This window comes from Myotis lucifugus, unplaced genomic scaffold, assembly GCF_000147115.1.
Source record: "Myotis lucifugus unplaced genomic scaffold, Myoluc2.0 scaffold_1004, whole genome shotgun sequence".
In the NCBI taxonomy this organism is placed as follows: Eukaryota; Metazoa; Chordata; class Mammalia; order Chiroptera; family Vespertilionidae; genus Myotis; species Myotis lucifugus.
In genome coordinates this window covers 101,727-108,512 of record NW_005872052.1, presented here as the reverse complement: position 1 = coordinate 108,512, position 6,786 = coordinate 101,727, and the positions used below count along the sequence as shown (strand labels likewise).

The following is a 6,786-nucleotide window of genomic DNA, read 5'->3' as shown; positions in this document are numbered from 1 at the left end:
CAGCACCTCCTTCCAGGAGAAGCCCCACAGACCAGGACCTCCCTCACCACTTGCCCTTTGTATGTGCAGACAACTCCCATATGCAAATGCCCACACAGCCACCAGACACACACACAGTTGCCATCCACTTAAATTCAGGGCCTCCTCACCCTGGAGAATACTTTTTGGGGGACGAGGACCTCACCTGCAAGACATGACTCCCATGTGGCTCTTCCTCTTCCTGCTGTGAGCTCCCAGATGTGAGTGACTCAGGGCTTAGTTGTGAGGAGATGGGGACCCGGCATCTGAGCCCAGAACTCACTGTGTTCTCTCTGTCCCAGGTGTCCTGTCCCAGGTGCAGCTGCAGGAGTCGGACCCAGGACTGGTGAAGCCCTCGCAGACCCTCTCCCTCACCTGCTCTGTCTCTGGTTACTCCATCACCAGTGTTTACGACTGGAGCTGGATCCGCCAGCCCCCAGGGAAGGGGCTGGAGTGGATCAGAATGATAATTTATGATGGGAGAACTTACTACAGCACCTCCCTCAAGAGCCGAACCACAATCTCCAGAGACACGTCCAAGAACCAGTTCTCCCTGCAGCTGAGCTCCATGACCACCGAGGACACAGCCATGTATTACTGGGCAAGACACAGTGAGGGGAAGTCAGTGTTAGCCCAGACAATAACCTCCCTGCAGGAAGATCTCTGACCACTAGGGGGCGCTCAGGGTCCCTCAACACAAGGACCATCCCAGCAGCTGGTGCAGTTGGAGGTCTGGGCTGGTTCCTGTGTGGTTTCCTCTTCATGTCACAGTTTCCCTCAGGGAACCTCTGGATCCTGATTCTTCGCTGACATCTGAGTCTCTGAGTGAGAAATTCCGTTGGAAAGAGAGACAACTTTCTCCTGTGAACAACAGGCAGAGAGTCTCTTTCATGCACACTTGGGCCATAATGAGTTTTATCATCAAATCTTCTGACCCACGTCACCTGAATCTAACAAGAGGCTCTAATGACCCAACAGTGCAGCTCCCCTGAATGCTGGACCCTGGGCCCCACATGTGTGAACCCAAAGCTGCAGAAGAAGGACCCACAGGGTGACAGTCCTGGTCTTGTCCTCATGCTCACAGCACCCAGAGGAGTGGACACCATGCAGGAGCAGAGGCACAGCAGCTGGTACAGATGTTCATGACACACACACTCACCAAGGGGATGTGGGGTGGTTATTATGCTCCTGATTGAAACCCCTGAGAAGCACAGGAAAGATCACTCAGCAAGTCAGACCTGCTTGGATGGAGACTGGAAAGGAGACAGGCACGGGGCTTCTACTTTGGCGAGGTGGTGGGGGAGAGGGGGGAATTCTGCTTCCAGGGACCTGTGTGACCTCAAACTCCCAATAACTACTACCAAAAAAACTATAGCCTCCTCCCCCACACCTGCGCACTGCCTTCCCTGTGGCCCCTGCAGTCCCAGGTCCAGGTAAGCTGCCTCATGACCCACCTCCTCCCCAAAGCCCTACCACCAGCTGGGCAGCAGCCAACACCTCGGTCCTGCTGTCCCCTCTCAGTCCTCACATTGCCATGGGCCAGAGCAGGACCAAGCACTTCAAGAGACCTCAGTTCTCCCTCCAGGCGACTGTCAGGCCCAGTTGTCAGCAGCAGAAAAGGGGACTGAGCAAGAGGAGGCGGAGCTACTGGTAAAGCTCCAGCATCCAGGTCCTGAGTGCGCATGCCCAGGGCTGGCCCAGCTGGAGCAGGAGCAGCTGGTGCTCCTGGACCTGGGGGACCTGAGAGACCTTGTTGCCTGGACCCCTGCACCCTCCGCCTCAGGCCGCTGCTGCTGGACCCCAGCCTGGCGGTTATGGAGAGGAGGCCGCTGCTCAGGAGTCTCAGTGCTTTGGAGGCTTTGAGGTTTGCGAGGACATGGTGACTGCGGATCTCATGACCCGGGTCGCACTGCTCCCAGAGGGCAGCGCTGGTGGGTTCAGACGCGGGGCCTCCATGGAGGAGAAAGAGCAGAACAGAAACCCTGTGAGAACGTGGCCGGGAGGCCGCTCGCGCTGGGGAAGGTGTGTGAGCGCAGTGATGGGGCAGCGTCTGTGCTCAGCACAGAGGGCGTTTGGAGATGGTGGGACCGTGTTTGGGTGGGTTTCCCCCAGGGGACCTGGCTGCTGCAGGAGCATGTTGTCTGCGGGTGGTACCTGGGGTCCCCCAGAGCTACTGGAAGCACTCGGGGCACAGCATGGCGCAGGCTGGAGGCCGCATGCTGTCCTCTGGGGGTCCCTGGAGCGTGTCCTGTGGGAACCGCTGTGGGCGGCGCAGGTTGGAACTCAAAGGACATGGTTCTGTCCAAGAGTCGAGCAGGAATCAAGCGCCTCCCAAGGGTTCATCCGAAGTTTTGGAAACGGACTCGGGCGCGGGGGTCACTCAGACGCAGGAGGCCGAGATGGAGATGGAAACCGCCCTGGAGGCCGAGGAAAGGCTGCAGAAGGCAAAGGGCGGGTCAGACCCAAGGGATAAGATGGAGGAGGCTCCTCCTGAGAGAAGGGTCAGGAAGAAAACATGCATCTGGGACTGACTTCAGCCCGTTGACCAGGAGCCCCAGACCTGCTGCAGGTCCTCTCCACGAACCCTCTGGGGCCTTTGGACCTCGGGCTAGAACGGGGAAGCGTGGGTGGATGGTGGAGGATAAGGCCCCTTTCCCAGGGGCGGGGGCGAGGGCCGGATCCCTCCCCATTTGCTCCCCTCCCCACCCCGAAAACCGCAGTCAACCAGCACTCCTCAAAACGGGCAGCCGCCAGAGATGGTTGCATAGTGTCTGCGGTGGACCAGATGTCCAGGCCCGGACTTGGTCTTGGTCAGGGGTCCGAGAAAGAGAGCCGAGGATGGGGGTCGACAAGATGTCCTGGCCTGGACTTGGTCTGGGGCAGCGGTCTGAGAGAGATGGGGAAGGGTGTACACCAGATGGCCAATCCTGGACTTGGTCTCGGGCTGGGAAGTGGAATCACTGTGTCAAATAGGAGTTCCATTTTTAATTTTTAGGTGGAAACTCTATACTGGTTTCCATAAAGGCTGCACCAGTCTGCATTGCTAATGGACCAAATAAACTGATGAACAAAAATAGACCCAGAGACAGAAGCATGAACAGACCATGGAAACTCAGAGGGAAGGCAGGGGAGGGTCGGTGGGAAGAGATCAACCAATGAACTTCTCTGCATATATGCTTAATCAATGGACACAGAGAATGGGGTGGAGAGGGCCTGGGGAGGGAATGGGAGCAAGCAGGGAGAGGATAATGGGGAGAAAAGGATGTCCTATGCAATACTTTCAACAGTAAAGATTAGAAGAGAGAGAGAGATGAGAGAGAGAGAAAGAGAGAGAGAGAACCTCCTGTCCACAATCCCAGCATCCAGTCCCAGCCTTGCTCTCTCCCCGCTCCATGTCACTCCTCACTTTCCCTCCTTAACTTCAAATGCACAAACCCAGCTACAAACGATTATTCTCCAGAGCATTTGAGGTCTTGCTTCCCAAAAGTTGTCAACTCTTTGGCTGGAATAAAATCTTATAAAACATTCTCTTCATGTTTGGACAGTTCTTACATCTACATGTTGTCTTTACTTCATTTACCACGTATGTTCATCCAGGTTTCTTCCCCTTGTGGAGAGGGGTTGCACACACTTATTAAAACCTATTACCTCAGCCTTAACCGGTTTGGCTCAGTGGATAGAGCATTGGCCTGCGGACTCAAGGGTCCCAGGTTCAATTCTGGTTAAGGGCATGTACCTTGGTTGCGGGCACATCCCCTGTAGAGAATGTGCAGGAGGCAGCTGATCAATGTTTCTCTCTCATCGATGTTTCTAACTCTCTATCCCTCTCCCTTCCTCTCAGTAAAAAAATCAATAAAATATATTTAAAAGAAAAAAAAAAAAACCTACTACCTCCACATGGTGGTGGAGGTGATTCTAAAGAGTTCACACCCTTCGGTGTGGGGATGACGCTCCAACCACTGAGGCCCATCAGCCAGGGCTCCATTTGTAAATGATGGAAATTCTCCCACTTTGAGAGGCTTGGAAATAGGGCTTTTGCACATGAACAGCAGGAAGCTGAGTGAAATCTGTGGTTTCAGGAGGCAGATGTATGCTTGTGAGAGTGGCAGCAGATTAGAGACGAAGGCTGTGGCCACAGCATCCAGCCCGGCCTCTCCTGCCCCCTCACCTGTAGAGGTTCAAGTTTTGTGGAGGATCTGATTGAGGAAAATAAGAAGGGGAATCTTTCAGCTTCAAAATAAAAGCATCATTCAATTCACATTCATATTCCTAAACCCCAAAAAGGCAACATGGCCCACAGCGGGTGAAGGAGAGCGAGAGGAATCCCCATCCATATGCCTCTGGGGGAGCACACCTGGGTCCTCATCAAAACCCCGAAGAAGGAGACTCTCAATCCTGGAAGCTGCCCCCAAAGGAATGGAGTCAGGGTGACAGGTCTCATGAAAGGAGGGAGGGAGGGGGGTCAGGCAGGACCCCTTGTGGCCAGCATTCTTGAGTCCTTTCCCATCTGGGGTCGCCCCTAGGAAGACAAGGTCAGGCATGCAGCCCAGGGTCCCAGCTGCACCTTATATGCAGACTCCATGCAAATGGGGCTCTCCTCCTGCTCATAAAAGTGGGCCATTGCCCGGCATGTTGGGGAGACACCCAGAACTCAAGCGCCTGAGACAGGACTCCAGCAGCTCCACCATGGACTTGGTGCCAAGCTGCGTTTTCCTCCTGATCATTTCTCAAGGTCGTTCTCAGGAGTGGGGAGCGCTGAGACCTGTGCCTGTGCCTGTTGGTGCTTCCATGTGATTCTCAGTCCACCTTGTGTCTCTGTGTTTGCAGGTGTCCAATGTGAGGTGCAGCTGGTGGAGTCTGGGGGAGGCCTGGTGCAGCCTGGGGGGTCTCTGAGACTCTCCTGTGCAGCCTCTGGATTCACCTTCAGTAGCTATGAAATGAACTGGGTCCGCCAGGCTCCAGGGAAGGGGCTGGAGTGGGTCGCATACATTAATAGTGGTGGTGGTAGCACATACTACTCCAACTCCGTGAAGGGCCGCTTCACCATCTCCAGAGACAATGCCAAGAACAAGCTGTATCTACAAATGAACAGCCTGAAAGCCGAGGACACGGCCGTGTATTACTGTGCAAGAGACACATTGAGGGGAAGTCAGTGTGAGCCCAGACACAAACCTCCCTGAGGGAGACAGCTGGTCTGGCGCTCCGGACCTGCAGGGGGCGCTCAGGATCCTCAGCACAGAGAGCAGCCCCAGGTGCAGGGGCAGAGGGAGGTGAGGAGGGAAGGGCCTTCCTGTTGGGCACAGGGATTTCCTCTCAAGCTCTCAGCTGCCTCCAGGGAAGGCTCCTGCTCTTCCTCTGAGGCTCTCATTTCCTGCGTTCTCACTGCAGACCCCAGAGGAGGGGGTAACACTGTTGCTGGCAGAGGACATGTGGGCAGTGATGGGGACTCTCCTCACCACGTGTCTGTATTTCCTGCTTTTCTTTCTCCACAGAGACCATCCTCAGTGCTCTCATTGGCCTGTGGTTGGAAACTTTCCCACCAAGAGAGACCCCAGCACAGCCCAGGCCCCTGGTTGCTGAGCTCAGGGTCTGACCCACATGCCCACCTGTCCCCATAGGGCCCTTCCTTCTGACAGGCCCACAGTAAATAAAACAGGTGCACGTCCCGCGGACAGTGGAAGCTGGATGGACCCATCTGAATGGTGCAAAGGGCCCTTGAGGGCTGCTCCCTGGTCACATCCCCTGTACAGATGCCAGGACTTGCTGTTTCTGGTGCCACAGGAAATGACCTCAGCTCTCTCCCCATAGGTGTCACACCAGCACTGATGTGAGATGACAGTTTCATAGGGACGTTTAACAAGGTTCATTGGAAGTCATCTCATTTTAACAAGCAGCTGACTTGGGAAATCTCTTGGTGAAGGAGACAGCTTTACAGTTGTCCAATCTTTTTAATTTTAAATCAGGGGCTAAAGTGTGACATTTCAAAATGACACTGTTGGATATTCTGTAGATCAGTCCTTTGAGGACTCAGATGGGATAACCTGGTAGAGGCTGCTTGTGAGGTTGTTGCTCTATCTCAGCATTTTGCCAGCCTCTATGTTATAGGTGCTGGAGTGGCTAAACCTTCACTTCACTCATGTCTAAAGGATGGAGTAGACTTCCCTTACTTCCCTCCTTGCTCCTTTGGTGGGTTTCCAGGAGTTATGAGAACCCATTGTGTCTACAAAGCTTCCTCAAGTCATGCACTGCACCCTGACCTCTGTGTGTCTCCCCTTTTTCCCCTCCTATTGACAGCTCTGGTGACTACAGCACCTTTCACCACTCAGGAATGGGACTTGGTGAAACCATGAGCTGGTTCTATGAAAAGATAAAAAATACTGATGAACCATTAGCCAAACTCATCAGGAAACAAAGAGAGGGGACCCAAATAAATAAAGTCAGAAAGAAATGTGGAGACGTAACAACCAACACCCCAGAAAAAAGGGATTTTAATAAAGTGCTATGAACAACTATATGCCAACAAGCTGGACAATGTGGATGAAATGGACAAATTCCTAGAAAAACACAGTACCCCAAAACTGAAACAGGAGGAATCAAAAAACCTGAATAGGCCAATAACAACTGAGGAATTAGAAGCAGGAATCTAAAACCTCCCAGCAAACAAAAGTCCTGGTCTGGATGCCTTCACAGGGGAGTTTTACCAAACATTCAAAGAGACTAACACCTATACTCCCCAAACTATTCAAAGGAAACCAGAGAGGACACTTC

General features: G+C 53.5%; 1 long non-coding RNA gene across 1 annotated transcript in view; it reads left to right on the top strand.

Annotated features, from left to right (window-relative positions):
- The first annotated feature begins 4,830 nt into the window (after positions 1-4,830).
- The window catches only part of LOC111824170, a 33,064-nt gene continuing 31,108 nt past the window's right edge, over positions 4,831-6,786 (top strand). Inside the window, exons 1-2 of the long non-coding RNA XR_002827262.1 lie at positions 4,831-5,142; positions 5,982-5,991. This is a non-coding gene — a long non-coding RNA (uncharacterized LOC111824170). The remainder of the gene's footprint in view (positions 5,143-5,981; positions 5,992-6,786) is intronic.